At 46.3% G+C, this 18982-nt stretch overlaps 1 protein-coding gene across 5 annotated transcripts in view; it reads left to right on the top strand.

Annotated features, from left to right (window-relative positions):
- Positions 1–18982, top strand: part of raraa (retinoic acid receptor, alpha a) — a 216930-nt gene that overhangs the window by 47512 nt on the left and 150436 nt on the right. For all 5 annotated transcript variants that reach the window (XM_036946442.1, XM_036946446.1, XM_036946444.1 and 2 more), the window contains exon 2: positions 6471–6529. The gene's annotated coding sequence lies outside the window, so the exon portion shown is untranslated. The remainder of the gene's footprint in view (positions 1–6470; positions 6530–18982) is intronic.

Genomic DNA, 18982 nt, shown 5'->3' with positions numbered 1-18982 from the left:
TGACCTTTAGCCATGTCTTCAAGCATTTTGTGAAAGTGTGATATGTGGTGCAGTTATGTGTGTCTGATGGCAGTGTATTCCAGACATGGGAAGCTCTCACAGAGAATGCAGATTTACTAAAGGTGCTTTTCCTTAGGGGAACTATACAGTCACCTCTCATGGCAGACCTTGTGGATCTGCTGCCATATGTCTGGGTTTTCTGTTTAACAAAAATATTGAGTGGAGGGGGAGCCAGGCCATTTAGGATCTTGAATACAAGACATGCGTCGGTGTATTGCACAAGATTTTCCCAACTCAAGAGCTCATGCTTTCTAAGGATGTGACAATGATGATGGCTATTGGGCTTCCTATCAAGCACTTTGAGAGCCTGTTTGTAGACAGACTGAATAGGTTTTAATGTTGTACAGCAAGCTTGGGCCCAACTAGTCAAGCAGTATGTTAAGTGGGGGAGTATCATAGATTTGAAGTACAGTTTTGCTACCTCTGTAGTCAAACAATTTCGTATAAATCGGAAATTAGCTAGGTTGAATTTGGTTATTTGAATTACCTTTTTCACATGCTTTTTAAAAGAGAGGTTGGAATCAAGTATGATGCCAAGGTACTTAAAATCGGATACCACCTGGAGCTTCTCCCCTGACACATAGACATCTGGCTCAGTAGCATCTGTTGCCCTCTTTGTGAAGAACATGCAAACAGTTTTTTTCACATTGAGATGCAAACACGAGTCACTGAGCCACTTTGTAACCTGGACCATTACAGTAGTGAGTTCTTGTGCAGCTTGTTGTTTGCTCTTTGCATGCACATATATCACTGTATCATCTGCATACATTTGAACTTCAGACCCAGTACAGACAGAAGGCAGATCATTAATGTACAGGCTGAACAGGAGGGGCCCCAGTATTGACCCTTGGGGCACGCCCACATCATAGCTACGAGTGGGCGACAGCTCATTGCTCACTCTGACACACTGAGTTCTGCCTTCAAGGTATGATTTCATCCATCTCAAGGCATCAGGGGAAAAGTTGAACTTGGACAATTTTGTGATGAGAATCTCATGGTTAACAGTATCAAAAGCCTTAGGTCCAGAAACACAGCCCTAACAGCACCCCCTTTGTCCATCTTGGACTTCACATTTTCCAGAAGAAAGCAGTTGGCAGTTTCTGTGGAGTGTTTCGCTCTGAAGCCAAACTACATGGAGTGTAATGTGAAGGGGCTGTTGTTGAGGTGGGCAATCAGTTGTTCTGCTACACACTTTTCAACAACCTTTGACACCACAGGTAGTATACTAATGGGCCTGTAGTTACTCACGTCAGCAGGGTCACCTGATTTAAAGATGGCCGTTATTATGGCCGACTTCCATACCCTTGGAAACACACCGAGACCAATAGATGTGTTGGTGACCTTAGTAATAGGGCCAATGAGTGACTCTTTGTAGTTTTTAAGAAAGGTAGAGTCCATCCCAAACATCTTTGGCTTTAGAGTTCTTTAGTGAGCTAATCACCTTGTTCACCTTTGACTCAGAAAGGTGTTAGAAAGGTGTTTTGGTGTTAGTGTCTTAACGACCCGTTCCACAGGTGCATATTCATTAATTGTTTATGGTTCATTGAACAAGCATGGGAAATAGTGTTGGAATCCCTTTACAATGAAGATCTGTGAAGTTATTTGTATTTTTTTACAAATTATCTTTGAAAGACAGGGACCTGAAAAAGGGACATTTCGTTTTTTGCTGAGTTTATATTAGTTTCTATGGTTGCAGTGCAGCAGTGTGGCCCTGGCAGTGCCTCTCTCGAAATGAGGAGAAGGCCTCCCTTTAATTGAGGAGAAGGCCTCCCTTTAATGGGCTAGCCGGGGGCTCTCTCCTTTTCTTTTTCTCTCTCTTTCTTGCTGTTCCTCTCTCTCGCTGCAGCTCCCCACGGGGTTTGCAGCATTAACACTGACACACAGGGAGAAGAGAAGCAATAACGCAGTCCAAATTACCACCAGAATGCACACACACACACACACACACACAGCCAAGATGATGATGAATATCTCTGCTGATTAGTTAGCTTAGCAGAGGAGGGAGGGAGGTGCTCAGGCAGAAATTGGGGTGCAGATTATGTTGAGGATAACTATCTTCAGACGCTGCTTGACAGTTGAAACTAAGGAGGGGTACTACTTCAGTTTGGGGTTTGCCTGAATAGAAAAGTTGCTGTTCGGGGAGATGGGCAAGTAGGGGGCACTCATCCCCATGGACCAATGAAGCTTTACACCTGGGCCCGTATTAGCGTCTCAGTGTAAGAGTGCTGATCTAGGATCAGATAAGCCTTTTGGCTCATAATGAAAACGCATCCTAGATCAGCAGTCCTGCCCTGAGACTCTTTTTGAGTACGGAACCCTGATGGTCCCATGAACCCATCTCCCACAGTTTTCACACGACAAAGAGCCTCTATTGTCCAAGATGGTGGTTTTAATTAACACCGTCAAGACCCTCTTCATTAGAGGAAGTCCTCTTCAGTGGAGGGAAGCTGAGCCCCCTATTAGCCCCAGATGGTTATATACAATGGGAGCTATTGCTAGCTAGGCTCTAGACTAGAAGCTAGGCAAATGGAAAAGGGGTGTCTTTAATTGTGCCTTGGATGGGATCCTCTCCTCCAACACTGCTCCCAGGGCTCCCAGCTGCTCTGACGCGGCTGGATAACTGGCTCCTGAAAGGTTCCTCGAGCCAGAGCTAAGAGACAAAACGGGTAATGGTTCGGAGGGCCTCCGCTAGCCCGGCGGTGCTCGCTAGCGCAATAAACGAGCCGTGGATGAGCCAATTTCCTCTGGCACGGCACCCCTCCGAGGAGTTTGCAGAGTCAACGAGAACCACCTGGGCCGTACAGTGATTGGCCCTGGCAGTGCGGCATAGCGTTCTACTCGTCAAAGTTTACTGAGGTATTGTTGAACCCAATTTGGTGGTTGGACTGAGGAATAATGTTTACTGTAAGAGAACGTTTGGAGGTTTGTCTCAGAAACCCAAAGACCAATGTTATTGTTCCCCTGGTGGTGTGGACAGTATGCTAAGTGAGCTACATCAACGGGGATTCAACCATCTGTAAAATCTATGTTTTTTTCACCCATCTGATCTTCATTGGGCTCTTTGGCCTGTTTTGAGGCTTCAGTTCAGCATTGTGTTGCTTGTTGTTTGGACAGAATTAGACTAGTTGGATTAATTGAGTCTGGCATGTATTTGACTGTGTTTGTCAAATTTTCTCTGTGGTCAGGGGTCAGTGGTCAGCAGTGGCCTAAGGATCTAGGTCACTACGAGGAGTTGGGGACATGTCCGTGTGTGTGTGACCCTCCATTCCTCCTCTCCTCAGGGAGTATCATGGATGGATGACTCAAATCAAATTTTATTGGTCACATGCACATATTTAGCAGATGTTATTGTGGGTGTAGCGAAGTGCTTGTGTTCCTAGCTCCAACAGTGCAGTAATATCTAACCAATCTAAAAGTAAAAGAATGGAATTAAGAAATGTATAAATATTAAATTGAGCAATGTCGGAGTGGCATTGACTAAAACACTGTAGAATAGAATACAGGATACACTATTTTATTCAATGCCACCCCGGCTGCATGCTGGCTGGAGTACAGTAGAGCTGATTGCATTTGATGATAGCAATACGTATCTTAGTGTGTGTGTGTGTGTATCTGTCTGAGGAGGGGGGTGTATCTGTATCTGACCAGAGGCAGGCTCACACGAGGGGCCTTCACAGTTCACTGCCCAGGTCTGTTTCTGGCGGGCATATGTTCAGTGTGTCTGCTTTCCTGGCCCTCTTTGTCCACTGCCTAGCCCCCTCATCTCTCCATCTCCCTGCTCTCTTTATTGTTCTATCTACCCTTCTACGTGTCCCTCCATCTCTCTCGCTCTTCATCCTCTCCTTTCCTCTATCTACCGCTCTCCCTCCATCTCTCTCGCTCTTCATCCTCTCCTTTCCTCTATCTACCGCTCTCCCTCCATGTCTCTCGCTCTTCATCCTCTCCTTTCCTCTATCTACTGCTCTTGCTCCATCTCTCTTTGGTCACCCTGTGCTCCCTCGCTCCATCTCTCTTTGGTCACCCTGTGCTCCCTCTCTCCATCTCTCTTTGGTCAACCTGTGCTCCCTGAAGTCAAGTGTCCTCGTTGTTTGTCAGTCAGTCTCTCCAGCTGAAGAGGACCCCGATCTGCTCCTTGGCATTTGGCCCTCTAATTCTGTTGGCGGCCCATGAATACTCTTTAAATCCCAGCTTCATGAGAATCCCTCCATTGTTTCCCACCGAGTGAGTGAGTGAGTGAGTGAGTGAGTGAGTGAGTGAGTGAGTGAGTGAGTGAGTGAGTGAGTGAGTGAGCGAGCGAGCGTTGGACGATTATGCTGCTGAAGCCTCATAAAGAAACAAATCATAAAGAACTGAATCATAAAACAACAAGTATAACCTCCTATTTTTCTCAAAATCCTCCACTGCCAGGTTACATGCATCATATCTGGTCTGATCCTTCATTCATTGTGCTTTGTTGTGTTATCAACAATGAGTGAACGTGTAGCTAGCCTATCAGAATGCCAAGTCCGTCATTAAGTATGCGTAGCTAGCCAATAGGAGTGCGTAGATAGCCAATAAAAATAAAATGAGCTTCATTCCCAGAGCCAAAGGTTATAATGTGTCTACAGTGTGTTTGACAGCTGCCTCGGTTTTCAGCGGACAAACAAACCCTCTAACTGATAACATTGAACAAATCACTTTCTAGTTCTGGCACATTACTGTTCTGCAGGGCTGCTGGGCTACAAATCAATCCAGCTGGCCATGTCTTCATTTCAGATGCAGCACGATCGTTACCGTTGCTCTGTCTGTAGTGCCGATCGAGGCCTTTGTAGAACTGAACGGTTTGATTTTACATGTGCAGAATCCAAAAATGCCCTCTCTAGTTGCAAACGGAAAACGGCCCAACGCTTGCACTCCTAGAGGCAGGAACAGCCAGCCTGGTCAAGAGAGGAGGAAAAGGAGAAATGAAGGAGGGATGAATGGATGGACAGGAGGGGAAATATGAAACAGTGGAAGCTCTCTCTCTCTCACGCACACACACACACACTCATACTCACTCTCTGTGTGTGTGTCTGTGTGTCTTTGTTCGGCGGCGGGCTCCTCTTGGCACGTAAATCATAATGGATATCATGAACCAGCTGGGTTGGTGGGGCCTGTCTGTCTGGTGGCTGTGGGGCTACTGCCATGACCTACCCTTTCTCTATCACACGCATCAGTTGATCACACACACGCACACACGCAAGCATGCGCGCACACACACAGACACATCAGTCAATCACTATGTATACACACACACACACACACACACACACACACACACGCACACACATGCACATATACCCATATGTTTTCATGTCATACACACACAGACACACACACATCCATAGACATACTGTAGTAAGATAGGTTTACACACACTCACACACACTTGTGCCAGACACACATTTAGTCGGGCCCTCCTCACCAGACACAATGGACATTAGTGGCTCAGCTTGCCTTCAGACTTGATGGGAGGGATGAAAAATGGAACTTATCCTGTTTTACCTCCCCCTCTTTCCCTCTCACTTCATCCCATATCTGTCACTTGTCTGGAGGACACAGGCAGCTGTGGGTACAATACATGGGACTGCATCTCCTCTCCCTGTATTCAAGACTGGGCCTTTACAACATGGCTGAAGCCATGAGTCCATGGTCATATTCATTAGGTACAAAACGGAAGAAAATGGACCAAAACAGGCAGGGACAACATGAACTTGTACATTTAGGAAGTGTTTTCGCTACAGTGTACCCTAATGAATACTTAGTTGCACAGCAAAACACATTGCCAGTGAGTGAAGAAGGCTTTGTAGGGCTCTCCGCCTGTATCTCCGCCTGTATCCTATGAATTTAAAGCACTGCGTCCTAACGTTGTTACAGTAGCAACATTTGTCAGTGTGAGTGACCATTAGGAAACCAAATTAAGTGTGGTATAGTGAGTGAGTAAGCTGTAATGTAATGGATTCCGTCATGGCTGACCCTCCCAGCTGAGCCAGGCTCAAATGGCTGTCATTTGTGGGGGAGACTGCAAGGAGACCTGGGAGCCTAGGGGTAGGAGTGGTGGTGGTGGGAGGGACAGCTCCAGCCCTCCCTGACTAATACAGCTAATAAACTTCATTTAAGCTAATGTCCTTTTCCTTTTGTCCCTCTCTGTCTCTCTCTCTCTCTCTCTCTTTTGCTTCCCCCCCACACGCTTTTGATCTTTCCCACTTTCTTTCTCTCTCTCTTTTTACTCCCTCTTTCTCTCACTATTGCTTACTCTCGATTTTTTTCTGCTTTGTTTTTTCTCTCTCCTTCTCGCTCTCTCTTTTTCTCTCTCTCTCTCTCTCTCTCTCTCTCTCTCTCTCTCTCACTCTCTCTCTCTCTCTCTCTCTCTCACTCTCTCTCTCTCACAGAAGAGGGGTACCCAAGCTATCGAGGCCACCTGCCATCCACCCGGAAGCACAGTTGGCCGGTGAGTAGACCACTCCATCAGTCTGAGCACTGTCATTAGAGCAAGGAAGAGGAGATCACCGGTAGGCAGGCACACACACACACACACACACACACGAGAGAGTCAACTCCAGCTTACCGTATCACTCATTATCACAAACACTGCACTGTGTCCTACTGGTAGTGAAAGCTACTCCTTAAGGGTAATGTTGTATACACTTGTGGTTAGTTTTGGATTGCTGTGCGTGTGACGTGATTGCTGTGTGTGTGTGTGTGTGTGTGTGTGTGTACACTTACTCTCTCCCTATAGTTTCTGTGGTAGTGTGCTTTCATGCGGTCATTGGAGTGTGTGTAAATGCACTGTCGGTGTTCATTTGAAGAGGAAGCTGTAGTCTCACTGTGGCGGAGGGTCAGATGGAAAATGGCATAGGTACAGGCCCCTGTAAAGGTGTCTGTTCTTTGTTTGAATGTCAACACTGTGGCGAGGACAAGCAAGCGCTTATATTTAGCAACGGTTTGTTTCTTGTTCCTGCCGATCGCGTGTCACACGAGAGGACAGAATACATGCTCGCCGTTTCTACCGGAAAATGGTACGCAGGTAGATTTAGATTTTCCACGTCCTTTTTGGATGTTGTGCCGATGTACGACAACTCTTTAACGTGACCTGTGTTTGCCACCGTTGAACGCCAAGAGATTTGCTTTACATAATATACCAGTACATCCTTCCTCTGGCTTCCCCTTAAATGGAATCATCTTCCCATGTGCCGCAAGTCCGGACCCGTGAAGATCAACTTAGACCACAAGAACAAGCATTTACAGGCAGGCCAACGTTAAGATAATCAGATGCATCTACGACTGAGAATACGCCTGAGGTCGACATATCTCCTCTTCAAATTGAACTCGCTGAACTAGATCCCGATACGTAGCCATTTGTGGCGAGCGAAGCAGTCTGGGCTCCATGGATCCTGTTGAATGAGGCGCGATCATTTTGACATGTGAAAGTTTGAGACCGTTTCCGACTATTTTGTGCAGAGAACCTAATGATATCATCCCATTTGCAGCCGAAACCCCCTGTTCCACAGGGATTTCTCTCTGCCCCGTGGATGTTGTTGAAGTCTACTCCACGCGAGAAAAACACTATGCTTCATGTCTCCGAGCTGAAAGCAGGAAGGGGGTAGGAGGGGAAAAGCCACATTTCATGACCATGAATTATAGATCACTGTGTTTCTTGTCGGACACATTTTAAGTGGAAATGTCCTCTCATTGCCTGTGTGTGTGTTTTGAAGTGGAGGCCGATTACTGCGTGTTGTCAGGGCTACCAAGATTTCAATGAAATCCTGAAGAAAAAAGGGCTGAGGTGTGAGCTTGCCAGTCCGTCTACAGGACTCTGTCTGCCAGTGTTAACCCACCCAGACGCGCAGCAATAACAATAAATCCTACAGGCTAATCACCCTCGGCTCTCGCCTCCAAACCGGAGCGACGCAACATTACCCAGCGCTCCCTTCAATTAGGCCATTCATCACGGGTCTTATCTGGCCGTGGGTTTGATTGAGTGTTGCGAGGGGAGGCGTTGAGGCTGCGTTTCGACGTGATGGGGGCGGGGAGGGGGAGGGGGGGCTGGGGGGGGGGGTGTTGATGGTAATGGAATTGGGAATGGGGGGTGGGGGGTAGAAGTACTCTCTAGAGGTGAGGGAGGGGGGTGAGGAGAAGGAGGTGAGGGAGCTGCGAGCCAGACTGAACCAGATCGACAGGAGTGTATAAATCAAACCAGATGATAGGCTCCTATCCCGCTACTCTGATTTGCTTGTCTGAGCCGGCAGATTTTTCTCTTCTTCCCCCTGTTATGTGTGGGCTGGCTGGTAGACGAGGCCTCCCTCTTTTTCTCTCCCCCTGAAACAGATTTGTCTGGGGCCCCTGTCCAATCTCCAGCCGCGCTGGGTGTTGTGAGACAGGCGACACATTTTAATAACCAACTCGGAGGTGTAATTTAAGGGCCCGCGAGGAAGATTGGACTGATTTATGTGGGCCAGCCCTAATGGCAGCACAGATATGGCTCCCAGCCTAAATTGGTGGTAATGAAAGTTTTGTGCAAATGGAGGCTGGGAAAAGGCATCCTCGCCCAGTCGCTGGCTGTCCATCTCTATTTCTTTCTTCCCTTTCCCCCATCTTATTTCTCTCTCGTTTGAGATCGATCTGTCTCTCTATTCCGCTCTGCCTCCCTCCTTACCTACTGTTTCTGACTACAGTGTATCTCTCCCTCTCTCTTCATCTGTCCCGCCCTTTCTCTCTCTCTCTGTCTCTCTCTCGCTCTATCTCTGTGTGGAGATGTGGGGGGTTGGTGCAGATGGGTTGGGGGACGGGGGGGGGGGCTTCTCCGGTGGTGTCGAGACAGATTCATCCATAACCACTGACAGATGGCTGTCTCCCTCTCCTTCTGTCCCTCCCTCCCTCCTTCTCTGGAATCACTTTCAGCAGGCCTGCAGCACTGACAGTCCTGCTTGAAATGCACCAGACCAGAGATATACATATTTGAAGCTGTCCACTATATCATCATGTCTACCTACCTGTGCTCATCTTATATTCACTTTGCATTTTCCGTATGTGTCAAGGAGATACAAAAGCTGCACATACTTCTGGTTCAGACCCAGTTGTAGTAGACAATGAACCTAATATCGCCGTGAACATGACACCCATATTTAGATTCCCTAGCAATTCCTCGAATGCTGAGAAGTGTGTGTGTGTCCAGACTGGTCCACGGCTTCCTCTGACCACCATCACAATGAGAAGGAAGAAGAGAGTGGGAGAGAAATAGTGAGTGGACCGAGATGGATAGAAACAGGCATAAACAAGTGCAGGGTAAGAGGATATAGGAGTGAGTGAGAGCGCTCCCACGTGGGAGGGCGAAACCCCCACGAGAATAGATTGTCTGTACCGCCCCTCAATGCAACTGAACAAAGTCAAATGTAATTTGATTTGAATGCGCGCCTCCCAGGCCCAGCACTTCTGTCCTTTATCCCTCCTCCTACCACACACGCGTCTCATGGACGACTAACAGAAATGTTTTCAGTGGCGGTGTTGGTCGCCTCCCCTCCTGTCCTCTGCCACGTTGAGTCAGGCACCGATCTGTGACTGAGAAGTCCGTTGGCGTTTTCTCTGAGGCGGTGGTGTGACACGCATAGTGCTAATTAGATCAAAAGGAGGATTTAGTTTTACGAGCATTGTTTCAACCCTGTAATGAGACTGAAGAAGGCTGCACATATAGCCTATACTAGCTAGGAGTGCATATACAGTATAGAGGGCTCACACACAGATAAGAAAAAAAAGTGTTGGAGGTAATACTGTGTGTGTGTGTGTGTGGGGAGTTATCGTTTCTACGAAGAACTCTGGAGTACAGAGAAAAACAAAGACATCACATAAGGCGCCAGAGCTCTGCCCACTCTCCCCCCTCCACCCTCCCTTCGACCAGGGCCCCCTATAAAGCCAATTTCCTAACTCAAGACATATTGCACAACAGCCATATCCTTCTGCAACATCCTGAGCAAATATGAACCAACAGTACAGTTCGTGCCACACCACAGTAGTTTCCTACTCTTCACCCAATCAATGAACAGCGTTGGGCGGTGCGACATTTAAAAAAAAAAAAACTTTTTCAGCCAACCGTGTAAATAGTGTGACAATAACAACCCTAGTGACGCGGAGCTCCGTTGTCCCACTCGCCCGGGCCTGGACAGCGGTCGACACGGCCTCGTAAATGAGTGTCAACCGCTTGTGAAGTTGACCTTGGCCGCCGTAGAGCCGTTGATTACTCCAGCAAGTCTGCGGCTGTCTCCCAAAACACTGCTCACATATACACACACACACACACACACACACACACACACACACACACACTGCTTGCTCAGTCCCCCGAAATGGCACTAAAATGCATTTTGGGCTAAGATCATACCACTAATTCAGCGTCTTCCCAAGGCCCTCTCTGAGCAAAGCTGTTCTGGCTGTTCTGTCCTAGATGCTATGTTGTTAATGGTCCAACATGTCTGTCAGGCTCTGGTGGAGTGGCACAATGTTCTGGGGAGCATTGTTGCTTTGAATTTAACAACTTTATTGTCCAAGGGTTGTACTTACATTGGACACTGGTGAAGGTATGGAGGGTTCCTCACTGGCTTCGGTGACAGAGTGGATGGTGTTTGTGTGTGTGTGTGTGTGTGTGTGTGTCCCCCACCCCCACCCATTCTGTACATTATATTAGTGAATGGTTGCGCACAGAGAGAGGTGGGGGTGGTTCTGTTTATTTGTTACCCAGCGTTGGCTAGTGGCGGAGGCGTGGGGGCAGGCTGGCATTTATTGGGACGACTCATGTACTGGAGGTTGCTCTGCAGAGTGGTCACTAGCTGGCACAGCCACAAAGTCATAATCTGATTTAAAACCTAACCTTAACCACACTGCTAACCCTAATGCCTAACTGTAACCTTAAGTTAAGACCATAAAGCACATTTTTGTTTTCATAAATCTTTACAATACAGACAATTTTGACTTTGCAGCTGGCCCATCTAGCGGAAATCACTCAGTTCATCCTCCAGAGCAAGATTCATGACAAACGTCAACCTGCGGCATAGGGGGGACTGGTGGAGGAGGGGGGTGCCTCAGCGAAGGCGCTGATGGGAAAGAGATGAATCGCTCGCCGGTGTCAGAAATGGTCACATGACGTGGGGGGGGGGGGGGGGTTGACTGATTAACCTGTTTACCTCCCTGAAAATGCTCCAGGCGCCATTCTGATTAAAGTTCAGACTTCCATCTATCACCGCCACCGCCCTAGCCACGCAGGCAACCAGCCCCACCACCACAGCAGAATGAATGGGATCCGTTGCAAACATAATATTGTTTGCCGGGTGGAATCATTTGCATTTGGCCATCATGATCCTCTCCGAATGGAGGCATAGAAAGAAAATCCACTGGCAATTACTAATGGGTTTACCCTATTCATCTTTCTCTTTCTCCGTCTCCCTCTCCAGTTCTATCCTTCTCCCTCTGCAGTTCTCTCCGTCTCCCTCTGCAGTTCTCTCCGTCTCCCTCTGCAGTTCTCTCCGTCTCCCTCTGCAGTTCTCTTCGTCTCCCTCTGCAGTTCTCTCCGTCTCCCTCTGCAGTTCTCTCCGTCTCCCTCTGCAGTTCTCTCCGTCTCCCTCTGCAGTTCTCTCCGTCTCCCTCTGCAGTTCTCTCCGTCTCCCTCTGCAGTTCTCTCCTTCTCCCTCTGCAGTTCTCTCCGTCTCCCTCTGCAGTTCTCTCCGTCTCCCTCTGCAGTTCTCTCCGTCTCCCTCTGCAATTCTCTCCGTCTCCCTCTGCAGTTCCCTCCTTCTCCCTCTGCAGTTCTCTCCGTCTCCCTCTGCAGTTCTCTCCGTCTCCCTCTGCAGTTCTCTCCGTCTCCCTCTGCAGTTCTCTCCGTCTCCCTCTGCAGTTCTCTCCGTCTCCCTCTGCAGTTCTCTCCGTCTCCCTCTGCAGTTCTCTCCGTCTCCCTCTGCAGTTCTCTCCGTCTCCCTCTGCAGTTCTCTCCGTCTCCCTCTGCAGTTCTCACCGTCTCCCTCTGCAGTTCTCTCCTCCCTTTCCAGTTCTTTCCGTCTCCCTCTCCAGTTTTCTCCGTCTCCCTCTCCGGTTCTCTTCTTTTCTCTCTTCAGTTCCACCCTTCCCCCTCTCGCCAATCCTTCTCTGGCTCTGTGTCCTTTTTATATGAAAAATCCCTGAAAATGGCAGTTGTGTGTTGTCGTCTTCCTCTGGTGACATAAGCTACATTCCCCAGCTTGCGGCCGGCTCTTAGTGCCTCCAACATGATATGATTATGCATGGATGGGGATGATTTTGTCAGTATGTTGCTAAACATAGCTCTCCCAAACCCCCAAAAAGTAAGGGGAAGAAATGGAACGCCACAGTAGCGATTGCACACAATGTTCTGGTCACTCATGCTCAAACGGGAAGCCTTTAAAAGCTTTCATCGGTGTGTGTAAGGACACTATGGGACTTGTGAGGTAGCAAGCCTCATGATCTCATAGTGGGGGGGGGAGAGAGAGAGAGACACACACTTTTATTCAGGACATGACCCATGTTGTTGTCTTTGCCTCCCATCACACCAATCCTCATTAATCATGGCAAAATACTTCATCTTCTCCCGATTTCAGGTCCCTCTCAAATGTTGCTTTCTGATCTCCCCCCCCCCATCTGTGGCAGATAGAAATGAGGTCAGTATTGTATTTAATCACGCTCACGCTGTGTACCTTTTTTTCTTTTCATCTCCGGGAGCCGTCCAAACGGTTTTATTTTAGGAATGCTTCTTTGTTTTACTGTTCCCCCCACCCCACCATTGTTTATCCTTTCCATCGCTCTCTCGTTTTCTCTTGTTCCCTCTCTCTCGCTCTCTCTGTGTGCCTCATCCATATGCCATTGAAAACTGACTGAAAACATATGTGCCCTGCATATTCATGTCTATTCATTTGATCCCTGTTGTCATCTACTCACAACAAGTGATACAAAACAAAGGTTGTGTTGTGGTGTCCTTCATTACATTTGATCCATGTTTAATAGGCCTACTTCATCGTAGGAAGCCCAAATTAAACAGCATGTCATTTCCGGGCTGTTTTATAGGCTAGTATGATTAACTTTGCACTCGAGGAAAGTAATTCAATTCAAAGTCATGGAGCGCTATATTTTTGGCTGGCTTGAAACAAATGCCGAATGCACGCTCGTTGGCAATTTTTCTTGGCTATTTTTTTCCCCAAACAGTTGCGCCAGGATTGGCAGTTTACCCGTCTTATATGAGCTCGCTGAGGTGGGAGGGGTGGCGATATCTGAGGTGTGTCCTTAGAAATGTGTGCCAATTTCAGGCAGCGCTGGTGGAGATATTTAAGACCAACCAAAAGCCGGTCTTAGCGGTAACGCGGTTGGTTATGGCATGGATTTTGACAGCGGAAGCACAGCCTATCCAGCCGTGATGCACGTTGCCCATATGCGACGTGCTATTTGTGCCTCTAAACCTTCTATTCACATCGGCCTACCTGCAGTGCAAACTCCGTTCGGCTTGTATCCATCCCCATTTCCAAAGGACAGCCTCTTGTCCAGTTACCAAAGACAAGCTCCACCAAACATATTCAAATGTCCTATAACACCACATCAATGGAAGATGTGTCTCGCACAATACAATTTACGGGAGACTAGTATTTTTATTTGAGGAAAGTGCAATGCATAAAGACCTGTAGGCATATACTCATTGAAGCCAATTCTTATTATTTTTATTTTTTATTTTTTTTGTTATTTTATTTTTTAAAAAATGTTTACCCCCTTTTCTCCCCAATTTCGTGGTATCCAATTGTTGTAGTAGCTACTATCTTGTCTCATCGCTACAACTCCCGTACGGGCTCGGGAGAGACGAAGGTTGAAAGTCATGCGTCCTCCGATACACAACCCAACCAAGCCGCACTGCTTCTTAACACAGCACGCATCCAACCCGGAAGCCAGCCGCACCAATGCGCCGGAGGAAACACCGTGCACCTGGCCACCTTGGTTAGCGCACACTGCGCCCAGCCCGCCACAGGAGTCGCTGGTGCGCGATGAGACAAGGACACCCCTACCGACCAAGCCCTCCCTAACCCGGGCGACGCTAGGCCAATTGTGCGTCGCCCCATGGACCTCCCGGTCGTGGCCGGTTACGACAGAGCCTGGGCGCGAACCCAGGGACTCTGATGGCACAGCTGGCGCTGCAGTACAGCGCCCTTAACCACTGATTGAAGCCAATTTCAACAATGTTGACTGTCAAGACTTCAAAAATATTAAGCAAACACTAGATGGTTTTTTTTGTACTGTTTGTACCTACAGTAGCCTATGCTATTTAATAAACTGTAGTATCAATCCACAATGGACTAGGATGAGAATATTCTGTGCTCCCCGCCGTGTTGGAGTTGATGACAATGCAAAGACCGTCAGTAAAACCTACAGAACCAGTGAGTGGCCCAGCACTCGTCATGCCTCCAATTGATTTATTCATCAAAACCCAGCCCTTTTGAGCCACCACCAGCTACTTCGCCCATAATTCTGGATAAGACCAGCTATAATACCTGCTATTTGAGGTCCTGCGATGGAGAGGAGATATGTGACCTGACCTTTTTCATTTTAAACATCTCATATTTTCCTTCAGAACTGGATCTGTTTTACTCATTGATGCATCTGTCCTCTTGTAGGAGATCAGTATGAATTTAACTTTATGTAGTGGCTTAATGTTTGGTATTTCATTTAGCTTGTTTTAGCCCGAAGAGGCCTGGCCAACCCTTTAGAGCCTTGTTCCTCTCTAGGGTTCTGCCTAGGTTCCTGCCCTTTCTAGGTCGATTTTCCTAGCCACCGTGCTTCTACGTCTGCAGTGCGAGCTCTTTGGTATTTTAGGCTGGGTTTCTGTTTAAGCACCTTGTGACAACTGTTGATGTAAAAAGGGCTTTATAAATACATTTGATTGATTTGATTTACTTTGTAACAATATAGTAGCATATGTCTGTATGTATACCCATCTGTCATTGTTCAATGTCAGCTGCGGTGGGTACTGGGTATGCGTTTGACTGCTGCCCCTTTATGATCTGCTTCTCAGATATCTTCCTGTTACCTGTCATCCTATCTCTCTATTTTGCATTCTCCCCCCTTTCCTTTCACAGATGGGGCTCTCTTAGCTTCTCAGTTTAACTATAACACTGAGCTTGTTTGAAGGAAGATTTTGGGCAGGGTATATGCAAATTAAGGCGGCAATATGTAACTTTTGGGGTGGCCTGACCAAATTCACATAGACATTTGTGTTATAGATCTGTCATTCTCATTGGAAGCAAGTCTAAGAAGCGGTAGATCTGTTCCTACGTGCACACTTTCTAGGCTTCCCTACAACAATTCTCTACACTATACTTGCTTGTTTTGTCACAAACTGAAATTAGGTGAACTATTCTAATTTTAGCAACCAGGAAATGGCGGAGCGTAGTGCATAGTGCATCTTTAAATACTGTAGTTAATACTGTATAGTTAAAAAACAGTAGTGCTTTTGCGAACAGTACTGTAGTATTCACTGTACTGTTTTTTGCGGACTGTAGTATTTACTATAGTATTCTACAGTATACCGCAGAATTCTATAGTAAGTGCGACACGTGATCAAGGGATACTACAGTGTATAGTATTATACAGTTTACTATAGTATGTACTGTAGTATTCTATAGTAAACCAACAAATAAATCATGTGGGAGACCTCACACAGTTGGATAGAAACAGAAAGAGTCGGACATAACAATATAAAGTGAATGGAGTTGTATTTTACATCAATACTTTGCACAACGGCTTCATTCAATACAGGAGAAAGCCACAGATTCCTTTGGCATTGGTGCATATAATTATTGTGTATGTAACACTTCTATCCAGCAAGCACCTCATTCTCATGGTGGTATTTTCTTACTGTATGCCATCATGTAGGCTAGCTTTCCACTGTTACAAAGTATCTGTTGACTTAGGCAGATAAATCAGACTGCGATACCAGCTGGAACGAAGCACCTCAAAAACGTGGAAAGTTGCCTTACGTGCCAGAATGTTGAATAATATAAACTTTTAACTTACGCTACCGGTTGTGTGTGTGGTTGGTCATTCTGCTGGTCGGAATTTGAGACAAAATATCCACGGGAAATGATTATTTACCCAACTTGTTAGTGCCGGTACTGCCATTGAGATTTGTATCAGCACATGCGCAAAACCACCTGCAACAAATCTTGATTGCCACACACAGACACCTGCGTTTAAAATAATACGTTCCTGAGGATATTTTGTCAAAAATGTCAACCCGAAAAAGAACCAACCCCACAAACAATCGTCAGAGTAAGGTCAAAATGAAAATGTGTGTCTTTTAAAAAAATGTACATCTTTATTCTTATTTGCTATTGGAATGGTTATTACAGTAACCGCGGTCATTTGGCTGGCCAATATCCATCATCCAAAATTCCATGACTGTCACAGCCCTAATGATGTTGTTTACTCACGGTCTCCCAGATGCCAATCAATCAATCAGTTAACCAATCAATAGTCATCTAGTAAACCCTTGAGGACAGAGCAAAAGACTCATAGAACAACTACACTCCAATCAATTACTTTTCACCTCTTAGCTGCACGGGCTAAAGACGTAGCTAGCTAGAGAGAGTGTCCCCACAGCGCACACACACACACACACACACACACACACTGAACTTTGAGCAGTGTGGTGACACTGTAAGGGAACAGAACAAATGAGTGGAAGATTCTCAGCTAGCTCCCAGCTTTAATGGGAGCCTACAGCATAACACAGCTAATGGATAGCCTGGCATGGGACTTTAACGACCGCAGGGGGGAATTTTCTTCATATTTGTGTGAATGCAGAGATTGAGTGGATGTGTCTTTTTTAATGTGATTTAAAAAACAATTCTCTGTCAGTTGTTACTTTAGGCTATATTTGAGGCTATGAAATACTATACAGGAGAGCATGATGGAGAGTGTGGTTTAGCGCGGTCATTTGAACGTGTTTCAGTGTGAATGAGGTATGGAGAAGCTTTAGAGTCGCTTAGCTGGGGCCACACTAGAGGGAACTTGTGTGACAGTAAATGTCTCTATTATAGGTTTACCCTTCCCGCCTCTAGTCTAGGTCATGCTGCCATTGCTGAACTCTCTACCATGCTGTAGCATGGCCTATTAGGTAATTGTGTTTAGTGGGCGTCCATCTGGTAGTGTGTGTGGGATTGAGTGTGTAAGCATCCAGCTGCTATTCTCAATTAGCCTAAAAAAAAATGTGGGTGTGTGTACGGTACTTTATACAGCTGCCATTCTCACGTGTGTGTGTGTGTGTGTGTGTGTGTGTGTGTGTGTCTTTGTGTACAGTCATTGGTTATTCTGTACTGTACATCAGTGTGTGGCTGTGAGCTTATGCACAGCATGTCCAATGTGACTGACAAAGTAAGGTCATGGTATGCTATTGCCTAGCTGCAGCCTCCATCTACTGCCCTCAACCCTGACCCACAAACCCCTGGCCCCATGGCATTCCATTCCACTACTCTACATGCGCACAGAGGCACACACACTGCTCCAGGCTGTGCTGACATACCACACTGGTCTACCACCACATTGGCCTACCACCACACTGGCGAAAAGCCATGGAAGTTCATAAATCCAATACCCCTGGATAGGGAGTCATACAGTACAACAGTTAGCTCCGGTCCATTACAGATCGGCTACTTACAATGACAGTAGGGAGCGACAAGAGAGGCTGGTGCAAGAGCTGCAGAAAGGAAGAAAATGAGTTACATGATCTTGCCTTCTAGGTGCCACCTATCATTTCTTATCCTCAAGTAATAACAATAATCCTTCCTCAAATTCCGGAGGTTCTTGTGGCACCCAAAAACTTAAGCCATAGTCCAGAAAGGCAATAGGGAAGATGTTGGGACTAGGGCTGTGGCGGTCATGAAACTTGGTCAGCCGGTGATCGTCATGCAAAACACTGCCGGTCTCACGGAAATTGACCGTAATTAACATAAACACATTTAGTATCTCCTGGCTTCCATGCATAGCCTACAAGCCACCGATGCAGACTATTGGAACATTTACATTTTTAAAAAGTCTAATAAATCCATGTAGTGTAGCCTAGACCTTCACAATAAATCCATTCTTTATTTTAGACAGGTCTAAAGAAGAATGAGGAGAATGTAGTCTATTTCAGAAGAACAGAATGGCATACTCTGAGTTGTCCTGATGTTAGGTCCAGATCGGGCTATGCCAAATGGCTGTGGGCTACACTAGTTCATTTAGCTTAGAATTACGTGGCATTTTATATTATTTTATAGTATGAAGAACAGGCCTATAATTGAACATAGCTGAATAAAATGGATAGGATATTTTCTCCAAACGATTTCCGAGGGGGGAGTGCACATGTGGCTATTCTGTGTTCAAATCAAATCAAATTTTCTTTGTCACATACACATGGTTAGCAGATGTTAATGCGAGTGTAGCGAAATGCTTGTGCTTCTAGTTCCGACAATGCAGTAATAACCAACGAGTAATCCAACTAACAATTCCAAAACTACTACCTTATACATACAAGTGTAAAGGGATAAAGAATATGTACATAAAGATATGTGAATGAGTGATGGTACAGAACGGCATAGGCAAGATGCAGTAGATGGTATCGAGTACAGTATATACATATGAGATGAGTTTGTAAACCAAGTGGCATAGTTTAAGTGGCTAGTGATACATGTATTACATAAAGATGCAGTACATGATATAGAGTACAGTATATACGTAGACATATGAGATGAATAATGTAGGGTATGTAAACATTATATTAAGTAGCATTGTTTAAAGTGGCTAGTGATATATTTTACATCAATTCCCATTATTAAAGTGGCTGGAGTTGAGTCAGTGTGTTGGCAGCAGCCACTCAATGTTAGTGGTGGCT

The sequence above is a fragment of the Oncorhynchus mykiss genome, chromosome 16 (assembly GCF_013265735.2).
Source record: "Oncorhynchus mykiss isolate Arlee chromosome 16, USDA_OmykA_1.1, whole genome shotgun sequence".
Lineage (NCBI taxonomy): Eukaryota > Metazoa > Chordata > Actinopteri > Salmoniformes > Salmonidae > Oncorhynchus > Oncorhynchus mykiss.
This window is presented reverse-complemented; position numbering and strand designations above follow the sequence as displayed.